Source organism: Pangasianodon hypophthalmus, chromosome 8 (assembly GCF_027358585.1).
Source record: "Pangasianodon hypophthalmus isolate fPanHyp1 chromosome 8, fPanHyp1.pri, whole genome shotgun sequence".
Lineage (NCBI taxonomy): Eukaryota > Metazoa > Chordata > Actinopteri > Siluriformes > Pangasiidae > Pangasianodon > Pangasianodon hypophthalmus.
In genome coordinates, this window is record NC_069717.1 from 23,076,980 (window position 1) to 23,100,089 (window position 23,110).

The 23,110-nt window shown below is 40.4% G+C and overlaps 1 protein-coding gene across 5 annotated transcripts in view; it reads left to right on the forward strand.

Annotated features, from left to right (window-relative positions):
- prdm16 (PR domain containing 16) overlaps positions 1–23,110 on the forward strand; it is a 165,489-nt gene that overhangs the window by 83,813 nt on the left and 58,566 nt on the right. The gene's annotated exons all lie outside the window — the stretch shown is intronic.

Genomic DNA, 23,110 nt, shown 5'->3' on the forward strand with positions numbered 1-23,110 from the left:
TATAATCGGTGTCTTTTAAAAGGGAATAATAATAATACTGGGTTCATTTATATATACATGTATTCATGCATGTTTGTTGAGCCAGAACGTTGCTGCAATAAAAACATCCATGCCGCATTATCTATAATATCATCATCTCTCTTTTCTCTTTCAATAATACGCTTTTGACCCTTCTAAAGACAACAAGCCAAAGAGGTGGTTTTATTTCCCAAGCTGAAAAGCCTTCTTAGCCTCAATCCCACAGGATGGGATAGATACAGGGAGAAAGGGAAGGTGAGAGGGATGAGGGGATAGAGGCTCAGCTCTTCTTTCATTTATTTATCCTCCTTCTCCAAACACAAACAGTTTCCAGACTTGCGGCTGGAGATGCCTATCAACGGTGGTGGGAGATAGGATCTGCCTTATTGCCCATGATCGCCTGGGTATTCATGAACCCCCTTTCCACTCTCACACACTAATATTTCAGCTTTCCCCGAAGCCGCCAGATGTAATCTGACTGCTCACACTTTGTCCAAAGAGTGTGTGTGTGTGTGTGTGTGTGTGTGTGCGTGTGTGAATGTGTGTGTGTGTGTGTGTGTGTGTGTGCGTGTGTGCGCATCTGTATCTGTGGGCTTTTTTGTGTGTGTGGCTGTGTCTTACAAACATGTAAGCTCACAGTGATCCGGCAGCGATAACACTGAGAGACATAAATTCATTATAGAAAATCAATGGCTTGTAATTGCATTCAGAACTGATCCAAAAAGAAGCCTGGGCAGATCCCCTGCAGCATTGTCCTGCGTCTGGCCCGACTCGAAATTAAAACATTTACTCCATTTAGACTGCTTTATAAATGCGAAGGGCCTAAAGCAGGCCTGTGATGCTTTAATGGGAAAGAGATTAATGACTCTTTTTGACAAGCACCCAGAGATCACATTAATGTCTTTCTGGCCCTTACTGCCATAAGTTCTTTTCTTTAGGTTAGAAAAATGACCACTGCTATCTTATCTTGTAATGTTTGCATTTACAAAAAGCTATCATCAAATAATATGCATCTTTGACATTCCTGGAATTGAGAGCATGTGATGAAGATTGCCTTTCATGTTAAGACAGCCTCCTTTTGTTAAGTTTGTTTGTACAGGGTCAGGTCATCGCTTTAACACTTTCTTTTCCCTTCGATGAGAAACAAAAGGAGCAGAGGATAGGGGGAGTAGTTAGACAGGCTGGACTCGGGTCAGCAGTATTAGCAGAGAGGGTCACCAGGGGGGTAAATAGACCTTTAATGTTTGCTTTATCAAGCTGGGAAAATTTCCCTCCTGTAAAGATTCCATCTCAAACGATCCGTCAAATTTATGATGGGCTTATTATGCCCCAGTAACGCATTACAGGTCAGGAGAAGCGCTTTTCTGACCTGCGGGCAGCTCGCTCCAAATGTGATGATTGATTGATAATTATGATAATTTGTTTGAAATGATTATCTGGCTGCAATAATCGCTAGCATGCAACCCCCCATCGCATGGCATTTTTCCCTCTGCGTTTTCGCCCACTCATAATGCAGGGCCATCAGAAATGGCCTCTGGTTATGGAAGGGATAGAAACAGGGGCCTCCCAGTCCAGTCCCCAGGGCCCAGGGGGGCCCCGTTGATGAATGATGACCCAGAGGAGGCTGAAATCAGAGGAGAATAAACAGGGGAAAGAAGAGGAGGAGAGGGACAGGGGGAAGGCTGGTAACTATCTGTAGAGGAGGGCAATTATACGCCAGGCCAGGCTGCCCCTGGGGCAACAGTATAGACTGAAGAATGCAGAGGGCTCAGGATTCTGACCACCCAACACACACACACACACACACACACACACACTGCTCTAAGAGAGGTGGGAAGAAAGAGGACAGTCTGGGAAAAACATTTCTTCCTGAAGTTTCTGTTCATCGTCTGACCAATAACAAATAACCAGTAAGTGGTAATAATTAATGAACATGTCTAGAAGGAACAAGTAAAACAAATTGTGAAAAGAACTGACAAAATTCCAAAGTAAATTAGATTCTTAATTTAGTATTCTTTTTTCTAAAACCCGTTTTTAACTGTCAGTCGAAGATCTTTTTTTTTGTTCAAGAATGTGACTCAACTGAGCAACATGCCTGTTCAATTAAAACGGAAAGCCTTCTTATGCGCTTCAGCAGCAGACTGTCAAAAAACACTCAGCAATTGGATGTCGTTGGCTTTCTCTGTCACCAAGAGGGGAGGAGGCCTCTGTAGAAATAATATTTGTGGTTTTTTTAGTAGGACTAGGAGATGACTTAATGATAATATCCTTTCTTTCTTCTCCTGGCTCAGTTACACTCTAACTGACAATCTGCTTTTTCCTCCGGAGCTCGCTGAAGTGCATTGTATATACACACACTCTGTCTGCTTACTTGGGGGAGCACTCAGTCACTGAGTCTGTGACCGTTGAGTAAGACACCCTTGCGTGATTAACATCGTGGACACACACACACACACACAAAACAGGGCTCTCAGATTGAATATCACCATTCAACTTCTATTTGAATTTTCATATTATTTAAATATCTTATGTATAATAATATTCATGTATCTAAGGCCAAAAAATCCACATTACACAGGGTTTTGTATCTATTCAATTCTGTTCTGAAAGAATTATTACATTATTATTATTAAGTCATTAACAATTTACAACACTTCCAACAAATAGGCTTTCCTGTTTTCACTTGTCTAAATGATGCTCTAACAGGCATAATGTGCACTATAGGGGCATTAAGCTAAGGCCCATGTAATGAGCATATATAATAAATAGGAGGCCAAGCTGTGTGTTTCAGGTTAAAAAAATATTATTAAAACTACATACATTACTTAATAAAGAAGAGTTGAAGATGTCAGATTTTCACATGGATCTCAGGTAGTGTAAAAAATTTAAAATAAATAAATAAAATTATTAATTATTAGTGATGAGGGAGGAAGTGGTTAAAAAAAACCCTGAAAATGTTCACGTTTTAAACTTTAAATTTTATCTTAATTATGATACTGCCTCCTTACGCTTTCCTTTACTGATGAATGCACATGAGGCCGGTCCTGTATTTGCAAAGACGTGTCCTATCTTAGTGCATGTCTTTTTTTTTCTTTTTTGACAAGAGCTGAAAACAAACATGCCTTTCTGCCCTGTCTGTGGGAACTGTCCCTCACTGGACAGAATGCTGTCATTATGCATGATCTTCTTAGCATTCCCAGTTCCAGATGCTTGAGTACAGTGTGTGCATGGAAAGGCCAGTGTATAAGCGTGCAGAGAGAGAGAGAGAGAGAGAGAGTGAGAGAGGATGGAGTTGTCCATTGTGGCATGTGTATGGCTGCACACACCCCACTGCAGCACTGGAATTCAAGTGGGAGAGTGAGATGAGGAAAGATGGAGAGAGAGAGAGAGAGAGAGAGAGAGAAAGTGAGGGATGAGAAGAAGAGGCGAGAAGGGAAATGGAAGACTGCTGAAAGGGCAAAATATTAGCTTTCATGCACTGCTCTCACACTCTTGCCCTTTCTTTCACAATCTTTCTCTGAATGCCACCCCAGTGCACACAGCTTCTGAACAATGAGGCCAGAAAGTGACTGAGATTGGTATGTCTTCTTCTTCACCCTCTCTCTCTGTCTCTCTCTCTCTCTCTCTCTCTCTCTCTCTCACTCTTTCTGCATCTCTGTGAGAGAGTTCATCATGAGTGGGAGTTCATTAATTCTGCTGTGTGAATGAATCCCCCTCTCGCACTACTCCTATAATAATGCTGTTGCCATAGAAACAGAGTATTTCTAAAGAAGTTAGTTTAGGTGTTAGTATAGTTGGGTGTATTTTCATGACACTGGTGGTCTACAAAGTCTTTCAATTTTTTTTCTCCATGGAGAAGCGAGTTTGATTCCTGTCAGAGGCTTCACAGACACATCCTCAGGCCACATTGTTGTGTACTAGAGCTCTGTGTGTATGTCAGTGTGTGTGTGTGTGTGTGTGTGTGTGTGTGTATTTGTGCATTTGTACAAGGAGGATGCACAAGGGGGAGCATTTTTCAGTTGCTCAAACATGTTTGGTCACTTTAGAGAAAGTAAAAGGAGCCTTTGTAAATGACCCCTACACCAACCTTTTCCTCTTTAGTACCTCAGATATATTTCATTTGCACGACATATTACCTAAGCAGATAATGGGACAAGTAAGGAAAGTCACCATCGTAGAAACATTAGCTTAACGAAGGACGAGACAGAATGGAAGAGTGAAGAGTGAGGAGTGCTGAGGGTTAGGAATGTCCGAATGCCCATGAGAGAGGCTGTGCCAGTCAGTTGCTGTCTGACCAGGCCATGCCCAACCATGCAGAGGTCATGTGAACACAACCCCCTCACACTCCTCTGTCTCTCTGACATGTCTGCTTGCACATTCTCACTCCCAATTCCCCCAATGCCACCCCCAAAATGAATGAATATTTCACTCAGATCAGATAAGAGAACACCAGTGATTAGCCGTCTGTTCATCTTTGAATGCAGTCGTGATTTTCTTTTGACACTGTTAACCTCAAACAAAATGAAGAGCTCAGTTCACATGTAGAAACCCTCATTTTATATAAACCGTTTAATGATGCTTAACGCTTCCAGAATTTGTTCACCTAATCTCTGTCCACTGCATCTCAGCATGTCTAATTACCACTAACAATTTTTAAAAAATAAGAGCAGAAACCTTTTATTTAATTAAAAGAAATCTTAAGAACAGTAAGTAAGGAACTCTCTAAAGGTAGGAATAAAACATGACAGGGAATGCTGGTATAAGAAACATGATAGCGGAGTGATATGGCCTGAGACAAAGTCTGTTACCACCTTGAAGTTGACTTTTTCCAATAACACCAAGTGTTTTATTCGTCTCGTCATCACCACAGCAATTTGTCAACAGTTCCAAATTTTGATTTGTTAATGAATGACACCTCACACTTTTTATCCATTTATAGTTAGGTTTAATGTTGTGGAACAGTCGCAAACAAGTTAGTTCCTGTTATCATTTACATTATAGCAGCAGTCGTTTCCTCACCAGCCTCTCTTTTTTCCCTCTCTCTTGAAATTAATAAAACAAATAAACAAACAAACAAACAAAAAACCCCGTCATGTTACAGAGAAACAGGGAAGTGCAAAGTCCCTGAGATTCCCCCATAGCGTAAAACTTACTGAGCAATACAGAGCTCTGACACACAAGACTCCTTCAATAAGCGTTATAATAAAGGTCTTTCACAGAAAACCTCACCATATAAACAAATACACATTTTTCTTTGTTAAATAACAACACATTTTTTTTATTAGCGTTAGATTAAAGCTTTTATTATAGAAATGAAGACGTATTAGAACAAGAACATTAATATAAACGTGCGATTTGAATTATAGGAGGCATTGCTGCCAGAGCTACTGTTGTAGAAAATCAATCAACACTTTCTGACTAATCAGAATTGAGAATTTGAGGATACATGAGAAAAAAAAGCTTAATCTGGCCTTATGTTGTTTTATCCAGCTTTTGAACACTGGAGCAATACAGTTCATTCCGGTTACTCACACTTTCACTGACTCACACAAATACACTGATAACTCATAACTATGATATTATCCTGCTGAAACAGTAGTACAGTACAGTAGTTCAGAGTCTTTGATGGAAGAATTCATTATCCTTTTATTTAATATGTGTTTTGAGCAGATATTTATTAACTGCTCCGACAGCTGTGTTTACACGACCATTATCAGTTTGTTTGAGGTACACAGGTTTTCTGTACTTTTCTCAATACAGGGAAATGTGTCAGTTCTTGTCCATGCTACAATACACTTCAGATGTGGAAGATTTTAAAAAAATGCTGTATACATTATATTTTTTTTATTATTATTATTATTATTAGAGAAGTGCATTTATCAGTGTCACTTTTAAATCAGTATTGTGTGTTCCTTTCTTCCTGCCCTTTTTTCCTTTTAAATCTGCACTCCCATACCCACCTGTGCTTTCTTGCACAGCCTTGTTCCAAACAACCTGAACTGAAGTTTACAAACGGCACATTTCTCATCCCATTGTGGTGCTTGTCACCTAAACCTACGCCTCTCAGAAAAGAGCCTCGGCTCCACTTGTTTAGTGGATCATGTGGCCGACGCCGGAGCTCTCGTTTCTAAGATGGCTGACCTCCGCTTGCACTCCAGAGATTGGTAATCGTGCCCACTGAGACACGCTTGTTTACAGAGGAACAATTGAATCTTGTATATCTGTACTTGTGTATTAACACATAAATCATCCCATTTCATTAAAAGCTTCATTAAAAAGAAAGACAAGAAACCAAATAAAGAATCGAAATATTTTTATAAATTATTGCATATATTACTCATTTTTCCTTGCTTTTTATTATTTAAATGCATTTAAGTTGGTTGCTGACCATGTGAAAATTAATAACACATTTTGCGCTAATAAAAATCCATACATTTATTCATAAATTTATCTATGAATTTACAAAATATTCTATATTAAATGTCCTTTGTTTACAGGTGTTTGTGTGTGTGGACTACACACACATTATCACTATGAACAGATAAAATCCCTTTTGAATCCGATATCAGTGTGAGGTCCAGATGTGTGTGTGTGTGTGTGTTGTAACATGCCTCCATCTGTGGCACACATGGGATACATTCTGTAGTAGTTGAAATAATTCATGGGTCACTCGCAGACATACTCCTGGATGCTTTGCAGCTTCTCTGCTATAAATGGGCCTGGCTGCAACAAACACACACACATACACACACACACACACTAAACGGCATAATTAAACCTTTATACATTATAAAAACATTATAGAAAACATCTAAAAAGGAATCATTATATTTGTGAATCTGTTAAATATTTGATTTTTGATTTCTAAATGACAGGTTTGCACTTTAGAACATTTGTCCCTTAATACATACATACATATATATATATATATATATATATATATATATATATATAATGACAACACAAATAATTTGGTTTTAATATAATAGTCATATGTATTATTATCATTTTTTTTTAGTAATTCTGTTTTTTTAAATAATTCTGATAAATTGCATAATAATAAGTTCCATAATATTTCTTAATATTAATAATCTGATACTTAAAAGAATTTCAAAGGGAGCCCCTTTTCTAGATACGAGCATAAAAATAAATGAAATGCGTAGAAACAAAAAGAGGTGTGTATGGCATTACTAAATAAGCAGGCTAAAGTCTGAGTCATGCTAAGCTTTTGCAAATTGCCTCCTGCATCAGACAAGTTAATAAAACACGGATTCACCCCCCTCCACTCAACGAGCGGCATTTGGGCTCGGAGGGTTTAATCTTCATTATGGAGCATTACCCCACTGCGAGCTTTCTGGTTGAGCCTGGCACCACCGAGCCGGTACACACACACACACACACTCATACACAAGCACTGACCTCACCCGCTCAAATGAACTGTTAAATAACTCCACCTAATCCTGAGACCCTGAAACAATAGGTGCTTGGAACATCCATTTTCCTACCATCAATCAAGCTCTGGGGCTTTAGAGATTTATCATTAATTAATGCGCACAGGGAACGGGACAATCTCAAAAAGAATCTCGCAAAGACGGCTTGCAGAGAGCGAGAGAGAGAATGAAGTGAGAGAGCCTACTGTATATCACCCTGCTAACAAACAGCATTGCTAATCCTCTCACAGTCAAAGGTTTTTCAAGAAATGCGACCATTACCCTGAATAATTTGGGTATTGATTGTTTGCTGAAGAGCTCGTGTTTATCTAATTAATCCCATCAAAGCCTTACTTACTTTACTTTACCCTAGGGACAAAACCATTTACTTATGCTAATGAACTGTTGCTCTTCATTTCTTAATTAGGGCCTAATAATCGGGATCGGTTACAGATTCGGTGTGTGACGGCCGTGACCTTGCGACTTCACCACAGCTTCAATCACAAGCACGATCCTCAGCGTGTCATGAAGCCGAGGGCTTCATTTAATATGCTAATGCACATGAGCAGGGCCAAGAGGACGATCTGAATATCCGCAAGTCATTAGGATAATTAGAGAGGAAAGGCAATTGAGTAAACAGGGTCGTTAGCCTGTCACCCCTAATTAAGCCATTAAAGAGACACAGGGCAGAGGGTGTCGTGTTAATTAACGGGTGCTCGCCGAGAAGAGTGTTCGACACACAAATTATCTGATTGAGAAACAATGATTAGGCGAAGCAGGGGGGCCAGAGGGAGAGGTGCCGAGGAGCCCTCACCCGTGTCCCGCACAATGCTAATGACTCATCCTTAATAATCCTTTTATTCTGCGAAACAGCTCCATTTAGGTTACACGCATCCAGAACCAATGAAAAGCATGAAAGCATGAGCAAAATCCTGTTTAGGTGCCTCTTATCTGCACCAATTACACACATCCTCTAGCACATTAACAGACACGCGAGACTGTCATCTGCGTTTGACGTTTGAAACACAGCCAGGGACGAACAGCCGGTTTGAAATGACTTGTATCCATTGTAGTCTTGTGTTCATTTGTTTTCATTTGTGTATGTCATGTGTATTAATTCAGCATATGCACTTATTAATAGCCTCTTTTATAAAACATTACAAAATAAATAAATGGCTGTACATGCCAGTGGCCATCTCAAGAAATGAGTGTCCTCTCTGAAGCACTTTTGGAAAAGCTCAACACTCCAGACAAAACCAGTTCTCTCTGCTCTGTGCTCTTTCGAAACCCACTCTCGGAAATAAAGGTACCAAACTGTGCTTTTCTTTGTTACTGAGGTGCTATCGTGATGTGGACATGTTTCTCTACCTTTAGGTATGTATTTTTTACCTGGGAAAGTGCTTGTGGTGTGGTTTTTGCTAAAATATACATACTAAAGGTACAAAAACATCTCCCCTTAAAGGTACCTCAGCAGTGACAAGAAGTCCTCTCTTATTTCAGAGAGCTTACAGAGCATTAATTAATGTTCGGAATGACAATTAGATAAATGTAATGATGAATAATTCGTTGATATATTGTGTACTCGTTAGACAGCAGGAATTCGGCATGTGAGAGATTTTGGAACAAAGCTTTATCGTAAAACAACTTATGATATGATGAGAGATAAAATCACGTAGCCTTATAGAGCTGCTTGATATTTTTCTGTCCGATATTAATGCTAGCTCTATAAGGATAATGAAAAAATTTTTTTTGGCACAATCACAAAACTTAGAAATGTATCAGGTGTATGAAACAGTGTACAATTCAGGACATCCTTTAAGCACAGGAGGCTCCACTGGGCACACAGAGGAATCTGGGTCTAGTATAAATATGCAGTAAATTTACATGAACATGTTTGTTTATGTTCTTAGGTTAAATCTCATTACTCAGTCGAAGATGCATGAAAAAGAAGCTTTTATCAGAGACGCAGGAATGAGGTGGAGAAGGTGCACAGCTTAAACAGGGCATTATCATATAAAATATGCTATCAGGATGTGATGCAGAACATTAGGCAAGGAATCACAAAGAGCGGCGTGCAATAATTCACAATACAGAGCAACGCAACGATGAAGACGCACAGCCATTTATTTTGATTGAAATGGTTCAGGAAATTTCCTCTGCACATATCAAAGCAAATGAATGATCATTTTATTTTTAATATCAATTCACATCAAGGAATTCTATATTGTGTTGTACTTTTATTAAATCCTGATCCAAATTTTCCAAATGTATGTTTTATAGTGTGGGACTTTTTATAGTGATCTATATATCTCTATCTATCTATCTATCTATCTATCTATATATATATATATATATATATATATATATATATATATATGTATGTATATATACATATATATATATACACACACATACTTATTTAAGGTTATACCTTTGCACCAAATTGACATCATGGAATATGTGCCTTAATTAAAAAAAAAAGTCCTGCAACTGGAAATATGATTAGTTGGTAAATTTTCAGCTTCAATCACAATAATGCTTGCTTGGAATTATTTGCCTCAAACGGTGACTTTACCACCGGTTTCTTTTTTTGTCATTATTGTGGATGTGATTTAAGATCTTGCCCATAATGGCAATACTTTGACAAACATGACTTCTTAGCAGGAGATTTGTGTCAAGTATTTCTGAACCAGCACATAAATGAATTAGCAATAAAATGGACTTAGCCTGTAATAGCAGGGGTGCCCATTATTGGAGTTCTAATCACTAAAGAGATGCCATTCAATTGCCTCAAGAAGGTGCTTTTTTTCCCCCGCCGCTTTGCCGGCCACCGGATTTCATAAAGTAACACGTTTTTAATGGAAGGTGCTCTGCTTGAGCCGAGGACCCCAGAAGCTTTTTTTTCTGCAGGTCTGAGTTTTGATTACTGCTGGCAACAGGCTCTTAGCTCTCGTCGGAGGCCACGGCCGAGTTGAAAGGGTCCCAGCGTGCGTGCCGAGGCTCTGGAAATTACAGCGGGGAAAAGGGGCGAAAGTGCTCCTCTGCATTTAGTGCATTTAATCAGCCGCTCTTTTTTTTTTTTTTTTTTTTTTGATAGTCAAACAGTAGTTAATTACAGTTGCACCTGCCCACGGGTGTCGGGGTGGATCGTTGTTAATGAGGGATCTAGAGCGCCTGCGTCTTTTCCTGGAATATATAAAACTCCAGGGGATGCGCCGCATGGCCTCGCCAGCTCGCCACTTATGCCTGCCGCTCGCCGCGTCATGATTGACAGCGGAGACAGGAGGAGAAAAGAAGGAGCTCGATTTTGATTCCATCTCTTGTGTTTGGAGAAATTATACATCTCTGCCCTCAACTTCACAGACAGAGAGAGTGAGAGAGAGAGAGCGCTACTTGTTTCTCAGGCCTAATTTTTAAATTGCAGATATATTTTTCTTCCCTTAAAATCTTACATTTCCTAGATTTAACCTAGCTTCGGTAAGGCTGATCTTTTTTTAAATAAAAAAAAAGGACTCAGAACTATGTTGTTTCTTCTGATGTCACTCCATAGAAGTCATTAGTGTTAAAGAAATGACTCCTTCTCCTTCTCCCTCTTTTCTCTCCCTCTCTGCTAGTTCTTCTCTCTTTCCCTAAGGTGAGGGAGTGAGGGAGAGATAACGAGATGAAGCTACTAGGGCTATTAAAGGACAATTTGATAGTGCACACACCATGTCGGCTATTCCAAAACAAGATGTGCTCAGTAGCATACGCTCTGCTGGACGCCAGATCAAAGCGCATTAAAAATGACCTCTGTGTCAAGAGCACTGATCAAAAAGCAGGTGCAAACAGGCACACACACACGCACACACACACACACACACACACATGCAAAGACAGAGAATGTCGCACACAAAACTCACAAGCATGCACTGAGTCTTTTCTTTAAAAAATAATTTTATTTTTGTTGTAGAACTATTCATTTCCCATATTGAGGTTTGTGTTGAGTGCAGCTACTCTTGACTTATCTGTCACCTCAAAGGTTGTGCATGTGCATCTGGGTTTTTTCTGTGTGTTTGAGAAAAAGAGTGAAAGAGAAATATTCTTCCCTTCTGGTGCCACATTCTGGCCTCTTTCATTCTTTCATGTTTTATTTTTTTGACCCTCGTCCCTCGTCTTACTCAGACCCCCATGCTGTGCTATAATCTATTTCTTGCTCTTCTATCGGTAACCATATTTGCCACACCCAATCAGTTTGATTGATCATCAGCAAGGCCATAGGCTGGGCAATCAGCTGGGTCTCGGCGATTTCCCCACAGACGCGCAGGGCTTGACAGCACCATAAACTGGCCATTCATCAAAGTGTCCCCCTCCTGGACAATGGAGCTGCCCCGTGGCTCACTGTCATACACAGCTCCAAGCACGCTGGCAAAGTCACACACTCCCGTACGGACCTTTGTGACCTGTGTGTGCGGGTGTCATGCATCAGATTATTTGGTGTGTAAAAAGAAGCAATAACACAGCCCACCGCTCTTCTATGCCATTTTTTTGCATGCCCAGGTCTGGCACAGATCTTCTCTGGCTCACTCAAAAAGTCTCGGCTTCTTAACGAAATGGATCAGGCCCTAAAGCAATATTGACTGAATAGAAATGTAAGATGAATGATGGCCCTAATGTGATATCCACACACACAGAGGTCGTGATAATAAAGCATTTATCAGACCTCTATTACTTAGACACACACACACACAGTGTTAAATACAGAGCACAGGGGGAGGGCCACAGACAGTTCAGAACGCCATTGAGGGAGCTTGAAATTAGCTCCTAAAGTACACTTAAAAGCCAGCAGCAACTATGAGAATGTGACGGTGTGGAGAGGGTGAGAGAGAAACGGAGGAGGAAAGAAAAATACGAGAGGGGGAAAAGTCACAAATACAAAAACGCCAAGGAGAGAAGGAAAGAGAAAGCGAGAGAGAAAAGAGTGGCAATGGAGCATGGAGTGTCAGCGTGAAAGAGAAGGCGAGCATGAGTGTTTCTGCTTTCTGAGAGCGTCCAGAGAGTTAAAGAATGCCGCCGCTCACCAGGCTCCTCTGTGTTTTACGGCACATGGGTCAATAGCAATAATAAAAGAGATATTCATGGACATAGAGTTCTCTCTCTCTCTCTCTCTCTCTCTCTCTCTCTCTGGCATATCATCTAGTTATTTAGAAGACGTCTCGTCCCGGGCGTTCAGGGAACCCATGAATCTGCCAGCGCCTGTACACTTAGGGGCCCGTAGTCAAGACAAAAGAGCCTCTGCTGACCTGGTCACTAAACCCTGTCAAATGGAGCCATTCCTCTTCAGGCCAGGACTAATGAGTTCCTCAAGCCATGCCAGCTTTAGGCACACATGCTAACATTTAGCCTGCTAGCAAACAAAGAGAAGAGGTTGTGATATTTGGGATGGAGTTTGTTTTCATAATTATTTAATTATGATTTATGAGGTTATGATCGATTGTGGATTAATAGATTTTGCAAATAGTGGCAGGTGTTAATTATGGGAGCACAAGCTGCTTGTACTTTAATTATGATGTGTAGAGATTGATTTTTAAAGCGTGCATCTATCAAATAAGGAATCAAAAGTGTTAGAGTACAAGTGCGTTTTAGCAGGCTTTGTCATGCTTTCGATTGGACTTTTTCCCCAATTTTTTTTTCCCTGGCACCTGATGATAAAAGATGCTAGCAAACAGGCGACGTTCAAAGTTAGCACTGCTAAAACATAGATGTTAGCCAACTCTCTTTAGCCTGACACTGTGAAGACGGCCTCAGCCTCTGTTTCCGAGTTCAGTAACACGGGGCGCTTTATGTGCACATTCAGGATATGGGGGTTATCCTGGATGACCTGCCTATTGAGTCCCACTGCTCCAAGTAAGAGCAGGAGTGTGGCAGGGAGGAGCATGATAACACTCCCCTAAACTAAACTAAAATAACTAGCTTTTCAAATACAGGACACAAAGCACAAACAGAAATGGTGACATTATTTTCGTGCAGTATTATTTCTTGTTCTTCTTGTTCACTCTCATCTAAAAGAACTTTTGTTCCATCCCAGTGTATTTCCGTTCTCATTTATCTAAATAAAAATTTTGTCATATGTGTGCAAGTGTATATTTAATATTTTTACATATGCAGGGGTGAGTGTGTGGTGCATGGCCTGGTGTGTCAGGAGATTATGTGTGTGTAAACACGTACCCTGTTCCAGGCTCATAAAACACTGCACACCGTCAAAGCATCCTGCTGCTTTTAGGAGAGCTGGGTTTTGATGTCAAGATTCCAAGCAGCTCACAAACATCGACACATACACACGCAAACACACACACACACACACACACACACACACACACACATATATATATATATATATATATATATATATATATATATATATATATATATATATATATAAAATAACAGCACAATGCAGTTAATCTAGCACAAACACACACTTACACACACTCTCTCTTTTTCTTCCTCATGTATAAGGAGAATAAATAAATATTTAATAATCATAACCAAGCACTTATCTTGTAAAATTGAAAATCTAACCAAAACATAAACTTCATGTAATTGATCATACTTTTTTCATGTTTTTGTAAACTATACATAAATTACATATTTGTAATTTATACACATCATATGCTAAAGTATGACTGTACAAATATCACACTTTCTATCTACTTAACATATATAGTGTTTTATGGCCTCCTGCATGCATTCCTGTCACGTAACGTGTTCTCGGAGCTTGTTTGTGTTCCTAAGGCCTGGCTTGTCTACATGAGGGGTCTTTCCCACTTTCCCAGCACTCGGAGCCATTCTCTCCCAACTTCCTGTGCTCTCACCGGGAGGAAAGGTCTGTTTGTGTTGCCACGGAGACGTGCTGAAAGGAGCCGGACCTTCCTTCGTCTCCTTCAATGCTCCTCTCCTTCAGAAACAAAACAAAATGGAGAGAGAGAGAGAGAGAGAGAGAGAGAGAGAAGTTCTTCGTTCTTGTAGGGAAACTCCGAAGCGGGCTGCGTTTCAAACAATTGCAGGAGGCTCCTATTAGTTTGTGTGTTGTGATAAGGTGGCTCAGTGAAGCGAAGGGCAGCTCTCGCTCCCAGCTCCCCTGACTTTTTTTTGACATTCTTTGCATTAGACAGCGAACGAGCGTATAAACAAACGACAGAACAGAGGGCGGACGAAGCCTCAAGCCGGCCCCCAGCTCTCAGCTTTCGCAGGCCGACCCAGGCTGTCGCTGTTTACCGCGGGCCGACAAGGTGACAAGTCAATGTGCAGTCTATTTACACACAGCTGATGGTGTCAGTTCCCCTGTCGATGCACTGAGGTTATTTTTTGTGTGTGGTATATATAATACCTTTTGAACGTTTTTGTCCCTCTCTGGCGATTTGGCAGAGTGTGACTGCTGACACCGTAGATAAATGCTTCTCTGACCCCAGAATCCTCTGCTGGGTTTATTTGTGAATTTCATTGAGTTAAGGCTTTATAGTGTACAGTGTGTGTGTGTGAGTGTGTGTGTGTGTGTGAGTGTGTGGTCCTCTCTCTGTGAGCTGCACTGCTCCAGAGATCCTGCTGTGTACAGGCGCCCTCTGTTGCCTGTTTGTGTTGTACGTTGAGAGTTGTACGTCTGTGTGTTTCAACACACCTCCAGTGTAAAACTGCCACTATACTAAAGCAATGTGCCATAAAGCCAAATGAGCCATTCTACAGTGGAGGGTCCTATTGAGTAAACAAATCTCTCTGTCTCTCTCTCTCACTCTCTCTCTCACACACACTCTCTCAGGTGCCATTGAACAGACAATATTACTATAATGGAGGTTCGGTGTGAAAAGCATTTTTATTCTCCTTCTTGTGTCATCACAAATTTCTTTGTTCTGTTGCTGCTGTCATGAACAAAACACGAAAGGAATTTTGTCTGGGTACAAAAAAGCGCAGCCTGTTGTGAAGTAATAGTTTAACGTTTGTGGACTATCAGACCAGCAAAGTGTTTGGACAACTGCAGAATGTTTAACTTCCCCCCTCGCCGTGCCTCGAAAACGATACAGTGAATGTAGCTCTTGCAAATTAGCCCACTCGGCTACCATTCAGGCTTTGTCTTATCCCCAACGAAGCTGTTTAAGCACTACACCAGGCCTGTATACATTTACAAAGGTTATCACCACAGCTAGATGCGCTTTCCCTTTGTACAGACTTCTTGTGCACAGTGGATTGTGAAGAAGTGTTTTGTATGAACATGCTGCCCTTCTTTTTTACAAGTATTTACAGCTGTAAAAAGTATGGTTAATATTGTGGTTGTAATTAATATTTATATTAATATTTATAGCAATTAATATTTATATTAATATTAGTATTGATTCCAAAATATTATTAAATTTTTGATCATTTTTTTTTTTATTAAAATTTAATATAAACATTTGTGTTTTTTATTATGATATTTCCTAACACCAATAATTTATATAATTTCATTGAGTTTAAAGGTGAATTCATGCAAAAAAAAAAAAACTGGCGTGTTGAGAAATGTAATATAGCATGCAGCCCAACTATAAGTGCTGCTCTCAAATGCTCTTAAACTAAAGAGGAAATTGAGAGTTTAAATTGCAGTTGGATTGGTTTTCCACGTCCATCCTGGAGCAGGGTTGGATTCCGAGATGCAGCTCTGTTTCAGTGCACAGAGCGAATGAGAGGCGTGAGAAAGCCATGTGAATTTCTGCCCTCCGCTTCCTAAAAGCACCTCTCTTTTATCAGCCCTGACTAGTGCTCCTGAACAGCAAACCTGCTGTTATTTCACTGATCCTCCGTGGCACACACTGTCCCTGCCAAATCTCTCTCTCTCTCTCTTTCTCTCTCTCTCTCTCTCTCTCTCTCTGTTTTTGAAGCTACACTCCTGTTGGCTCTGTTGTTTCCTCTTGGAACGCTGTAAAGTGTTGTACTGTACTTAGGTCGCTTGCGTTCTACTGTTCAGCCATGTTGTTGGAGGCCATGGGGGGGGGGGTTATGTCCAGCTCTGCAAGGCATGTTCCGAATTTGTGGTTAACTCGAGATGGTTCTTCTTGGAAGGGGGAAAAAGGAGAGGCGAAGCGAGGGGAGGGAGAGGTTGGAGGGGGAAGGAGTTTTAGGGAGGTGTTTTCATTCAAGGTTTTGTTAACCCCTTAACCACAGCAGCGCGTGTCCACAAACTAGCGAATTGATTCCAATACAAACTGCAGACGGAGTCATTTGGCTTGTGGTTGCGTTTTGGAGAAGGGGAGAAATTAGACAGTCTGCACACACACACACACACACACACACATCCAAAGGTTCTACTTTAGCTGTGACTTCAGACTCTGTCTAGATGTTTGCCATTTAACAGAGAAATTTATGTATTTATGTTCATGTGACAGCACTTTGACGTGAGATAAGTGGCTAATAAAATTAGTTGCACAGGGAAACTCTGGCCCGTCGATGAGCCTGATGGGTATTATTCATGGTTTATTGGAGATGTGCCACAGATGGCAAAAGAGAAAGAAGGCTGTTGAAATGTTGCATCTGTGTTACATATAGCTTACACTGCGTATCTGAGCAGCCATAACCATGTCTGCATGGAGTAAATCAAATAAATAAGTAAATCAAAAACGGCCTGTTAGCCTTGTTCACACTGCGCAGAACACGGCCATGCCGTTCTCCTCATCCTGCTTCACGAAAGGCCACCACTAAAATTATATTTTCTACAGAGCATGCTTTCGAAACAATGTGCAAATGTTTTCAATATCTACTAAGTCTTTGTGTGGAACAGCTGGATTTTTTTGGGAGCACATTCTGGCCCCAGTAGCATTTCTAACATGTAACATTTCACTGATTTGTTTATTTATTTAGTTTTATTTAAGGGTGGTTTTGAATATCCTCATAACCACTGAAGCTTGCATTTCCTGAGATTTTAATAAACCCTTTATATGGAACTATTGTATCTACCTGGATTTTTCCCCTGATGGTAAATGTCACTGTGTATTGGTTAATTCAGTTGAGAAGGAAGTGCCCTGTTTCCTGTATATTTTAAACAAAACATTGCCTATTTTTCAGCCCACATGAGCTTTGCATAGACATACTTTTAGGGATGAAAGTGGTGTAGTGAGAGTAGTTATGCTAGGACAAACCCACTTCAAACAATAAGGGCACAATTACCTCATGTTAGAAGGCAAAGAAAGAAACCCTTCAATCATTGCACACGTGTGCTTGACCAGTGCAACACTATTAAAATGTAAATGTCATAATTTTGGGCAAAAATTGAAGAGGCCAATTTTTCCCCTTCTTTTGGCCAAAGTGATAAAGTCAGCAAACGTTATGCTAATGGTGAGGCTTCGCCTCCACCCAGCCTGGCGCACGGTCAGTGATGCGTATCCTTTCCTCACTCCCCCTCGGGTAATGTTCCCTCGCAGTGGCGCTAGTAATTGAATCAAGTCAATACAGACCCCCTCCCCATATCACCCCCACCTAAAAAAAAAAAGAAATTAAAAAAACTTCTGGTAATGAGAGCCAGATGTTTTGAGCCGGTGGCCCTCGTACCAGGGGATATCTTAAAGGTGCAGGATAATTTTTGACAATGGATATATCTTCATTGAGGAGACGGGACAGCCATTACTTTAGCAGTGGGATACAAGTCACACGTGCACATACGTGCGTGTGTGTTTTATGAACGGCAGTACCAGACTGACACCCATCCTGCTTCTGGCAGCTCGGCTGGTCTGGATCCAATCCCCTGCTGCTCATTAAAGAAGCGCGCCATCCCCACACCCATCCTTTAATGAAACACTAAAGGGGGGAACACTCTGCAACAGATGTGCAACCGGGACAAAGACATACCTGAGCTCACAGACTGCCGAGTGGACAGTTTTAGCTTAGAGAGAGTGAGGGAAATGTGTGTGTGTGCAGACAGTGAAAAAGAGAGAGGAAATATCTGAATTTTGGAGAATCACAGCTCATCATTTTTTTATTCACAGTACCGGGAATCAAAACCACCTACATTAATCTGGTAGGAGGAGACATGATCCCTATAAAACACTCTGTTCTTTATGAATAACAACTGGATCTGGCACAGTTTCTCAGAACCAAAAATTGAACAAAACTATTGACTCAACGGATGAACTCCTAATTGCCGCTGTGATGTCTTCAACCTAGCTTTATTATCAAAGATGACAGTCCTTAATGCACTGGAGAAAAGCAAATTATGTGACGGTGACATCTTTGTATATTCTTTACCATATGCAACAAATTATACTCAGCCTATTATTTGTATCTGGCCTGCGTTTCATGGTAGCCAGTTGTTAAAAAAAAAGCTTTTTTTTGCCCTCTCTCTCCCTCTGTCTCTCCTGTGAGCCATCCTCATTTCTCACACACATCTCCATTTTGCAGTTTCCTTCTCCGCATGCACTCTGCGCGATGAAACCACACACATTCCTGAACATGCTTTGGGTCAGGGTTTTGTGCAAGAATATAAAAGTGACTCATGAGAGAGAGAGAGAAAGTAAACGAGGCCTGTCAAAGTCATCACTTGTCAACGAGTGAGACAGAGGGATGAGAAGACAGAGGAAGAGACGTATTTGTTTTCACAAGGCCGCTGTAAATCCCTCATTAGCTCACTCTGGCATTTCTGCACGAGGCGTCGGGGAGAACACTTCAGCAGGACGTGTCCTTCTCTCCGTTCCCTCGCTCTTCCCAGGAGAGGTGCTGAGCTGAAGCTGGAGAGGAGCTGACACTGACAACTCTGAGAACAGCAGGGGAAATTCCCCTCCATATCCCCTCAATAAAAGCCCAGCTGCAGCGCAGTAAGTGAGACAGTAAAGTAAAACAGAGTCTACTTTGCCCCTCTACCCCCTTGAGTACGTGCTCTCTCGCCCAGTGTGTATCAGCTACAAGGATTCTATGTTACAAAAGTTTGGTAGGTTTCTGAGGTAAATCATTGTGTGCTTCTATCAGCTAAGGTCATATGAATATCCTGAGAAGGGTACAGCTTGAATCTGTAGCATATAGGGGCAAATCATGAAATCATATACGCCAATCTGACCTTAATGTAGCCCAACTCTAAATATAAGTCTGTTTTTTTAGTAAGAAATCATGGCTCTTATGCAAGATACTAGATCAGTTAAAATCATGTTAAACAGGTCTAAAGGGCTTGTATAAATTCAAATTCTGCCAATTCACCGTGGTAGATGTATAAGCAGTTCTTTCAACATTGACATTTTCTGCTAGCTTCCTCATCAGTGATGGCTGGTTATGATATTGAATGAGAGAGTTCTACCATCTGTCAATAGCTCAGTGTTACTATTATGAAACCAGTATGGTAGAGCCTTAAAGAACGAGTCTCATCGTACAGGCATAACACTATTTTACACACACACACACACACACAGACTTTTTATTAAGTCAGTAATAGTGCTGTGTCTCTTAAAAAAATAAAGTAAAAATAACAGTATAAATGCTAAATGAAAAACCTTTAGTTTCATTTAAACCACCTAAAACACAGTTTTGCTGTTTGTACACCTGCAGTATTACACATGCCTTCTCAGTCACTACTGAATGATGTGCTACTGATGTAACAGCAAGGCATGCTTAAATAAATTAGCCTCAAAGCACACAAGAGTATGACAGGCTGTGTGAATCTACAGTGTGGGCTATATAGAAATCAGCCCCACTCTCTATTTCATACAATTCTGTATATTTTCACTTACAAATGCTGGGTGGTGGTTTAGTTCTTGGTTCCACAAATATAATCCAAGTTAACTCATTTGTTAACAGCAAATAAGACAATGTGGGTGCCACAAATTGAGCCTTATTTTTATGTTGTTTTTTCCTTGAAAGAAAAGAAGAGCTTAGCCCAGCTAGTCTATTTAACTCTTATATTAAAGAGGACAGTGTGCGTATCAGTAGCAACAAGAAATTGACAATTGATACGAATTCCTTTTTGCTTACATTCTAGCACTTGAGAATACATTGAAACTTGTTCCACTTGTATTATGCACTCACCAAAACTAATGAGGAAACACAGTTGGCAATTATTTCATTGCAAAAGTCTATGCCATATAAACAATATCACAGTGTTACAGTCTTTTTTGTTGGTCATGGGAGTCTGGCATTGAAGCTCCACTATAGGCACACTGTCATGGAGAGACTAAAAAATACATACAATGTCACAATTTATACTTAAAAATCTGTGGTTTTCTCAACACGCCAACATTTCTCCTGCAGCCAAGCATAGCTTTTATGCACAAATTTTCTTATGCACAAATTAAAAATTTGCATGATGGATGGAGACTCCACTACAGACTGCATTTAAAGCATGTGCAGGCTATGAACACTTGCATACAGGAAATAAGTTCTGTAGGTTTAGAGTCTGTAGGTTACTTTCTGTTAGCTTCATCAGTGTTACTCGATGGTTTACTCTTTATGCTGATCTTCTTCTCTATAACGAAATATTTTATTTCTTTTATGTGACCTTGAATGGAATATTATTGCAAAAAAAAAAGCAAGCAACAGAAAAGTGAGCTGAGTGAACGAGTTCAGTGAGCATGTAAAGAAGAGAGGGATCAGGGTCAGAGACAGAGAATGGAACTCAAGCCCTAAGCCCACCATGGTGCTAGGTAAACATGACACCTTTTCACCCCGGCTGAGAAGAAAATGCTCGGTAATGACCCACCAGGACCCTGCCAGCTCTGGATGACCCCCTCCTTTAGCTGGCTAAAGCTTAATTCTTACTAATTACATTCCTGAATGACAGAAAGTTGGCAGAAGCCGCAGCAAGGGCCCAGGTACTCTGGCATCCTGAGACAGAGAGACAGAGACAGACAGAGAGGGCAAGGGTGGACATGCTGAGGACGTGACAAATTCATTAACACACCAAAGTGGGAGTGGAGGAAAGAAGAGAGGAACAGTTGACAGTAAACAGAGGAGAGGTGAATGCTGATGGGAAAAAAAAGATCTACGAAATCATAAACACATTATCAGTCATTAAATCTGACTGTTTATTGCTGGAGAAAGTCAGTTATAAGGAGAACTTTCACACAGATGACACAAACACGTTTTTTGGACAGGAGTTAAATAGATATGTCTATGAAGCTGATAGCACAGGGGGTTTATCAGGATGTTCTGATTTCCTCAGCTCTGTTCAGCTGTTCAGGATCAGGTTGCCTGCATGTGCCTTTACGAGATAATTACTGGATTTTTTTTTTTTGGGCAGCAGCCTGGCAAGACAGACCCATTATGTGGGCGGAATGAAATGCTTTTATCACCTATTTCACAGCCCTCTTCAATCTGTGAAAAGAATATTATGCAATTAGTCAGCCTGAAAGAACATTACACCTATATTTATATACAATACAGTGCAAATTGGACAATATTCTCCACTATAGTGAATTCAGATACACTGTATTAACGCAAAGTTTCTTTCCTTTTTTTTTAAATCATCAGATGTTGCCGATATTTCTGATATAATGGTTTCAAATGACTCAGTGGAGCAAGATAGCTAATACAGAGCTTAGCAGGGGGAAAGGGACATTGCATTTTTTTATATAGCATAATACAGCTCTTGTGTTTGTCTAAGACAAGGGCCCTTCTGCGCCTCCAAATCCTCGGGGCTATCTTTCAAACAGTGATAGTTACGGAAATTAGCGGCACAGAAATCCATAAGCATCACTCGTCGGGGGGCTTATTAAGTGTCTTTGTGAGGTTATGAGGGGCGGGCGAAGCTCCTGGCTCAGAGGACTCCCAGGCGCTTCCCTTGCTCCGCCAGCTGTGAAGAGCAGCTATCTCTCTTGCTCACACACGCACACACACACACACACATTGAGCCTTGCTTGCGTCAGTGCACACTGTGTCATTTATCTGTTGCTTTTATCTGTCTGATTGAGAAGCAGACCTGAAATTTCACACCTTAGGGTCAAGATGTTTAATGACATACACTACATATCGCTTCTACTGCAGTCTAATACAGGGATAAAAAAAAAAAAAACAAATAAACCCAGGAGGTCTGGGACAATTTCCACCCACTTTAAAGAAAACTAGAACAGCATCAGTCACTGTGATAACAGCAAAAGTGACTACATCATCATTTTGGCATCATTAGTCCTTCGTCTGGTTTTGGTTAACCAGCATACACTGGTTGCAACAAGATTACTGACAAAAAGGCTTATTGATGATGTCTTTAAATTTCCTGGCAACAAGACAGAATCCACTCCATGGCAAACTTAACGTGACTCTAATGCCAAACAATAGTTGACATATGACAAGTCTCCATAAATTTGGCACCCCAGATGATCAGAAAATTAGTAGTTGTGTTTTTGTTGTATTTGCGATTTTTTTAAATGAATAAATGTTTTATTTTCAGGTTGAGAAATAAAATGGAAAAAAAATCTCCAAAACTGAATAAACTTCAGAATAACCAAGCATTCCAAAAAGCTGATACAGGACGGTTTTGTTTGGTAATTGTTTTTGGTTGGTTAGACTAACATCAGTGCAGGAGAAATAAACTGTGTTGTTTTGATGGCACAAACATAGCACCACTATTTTTTTTAGTGTGTGTTTAGTGTGTATATGGTATTGCCATACTGATTAATGACATTGTATACACAGTATAATCATAACTGTTTGCCCCATATATGAGGAATGTTTGGTGCTGGATCAGTGCT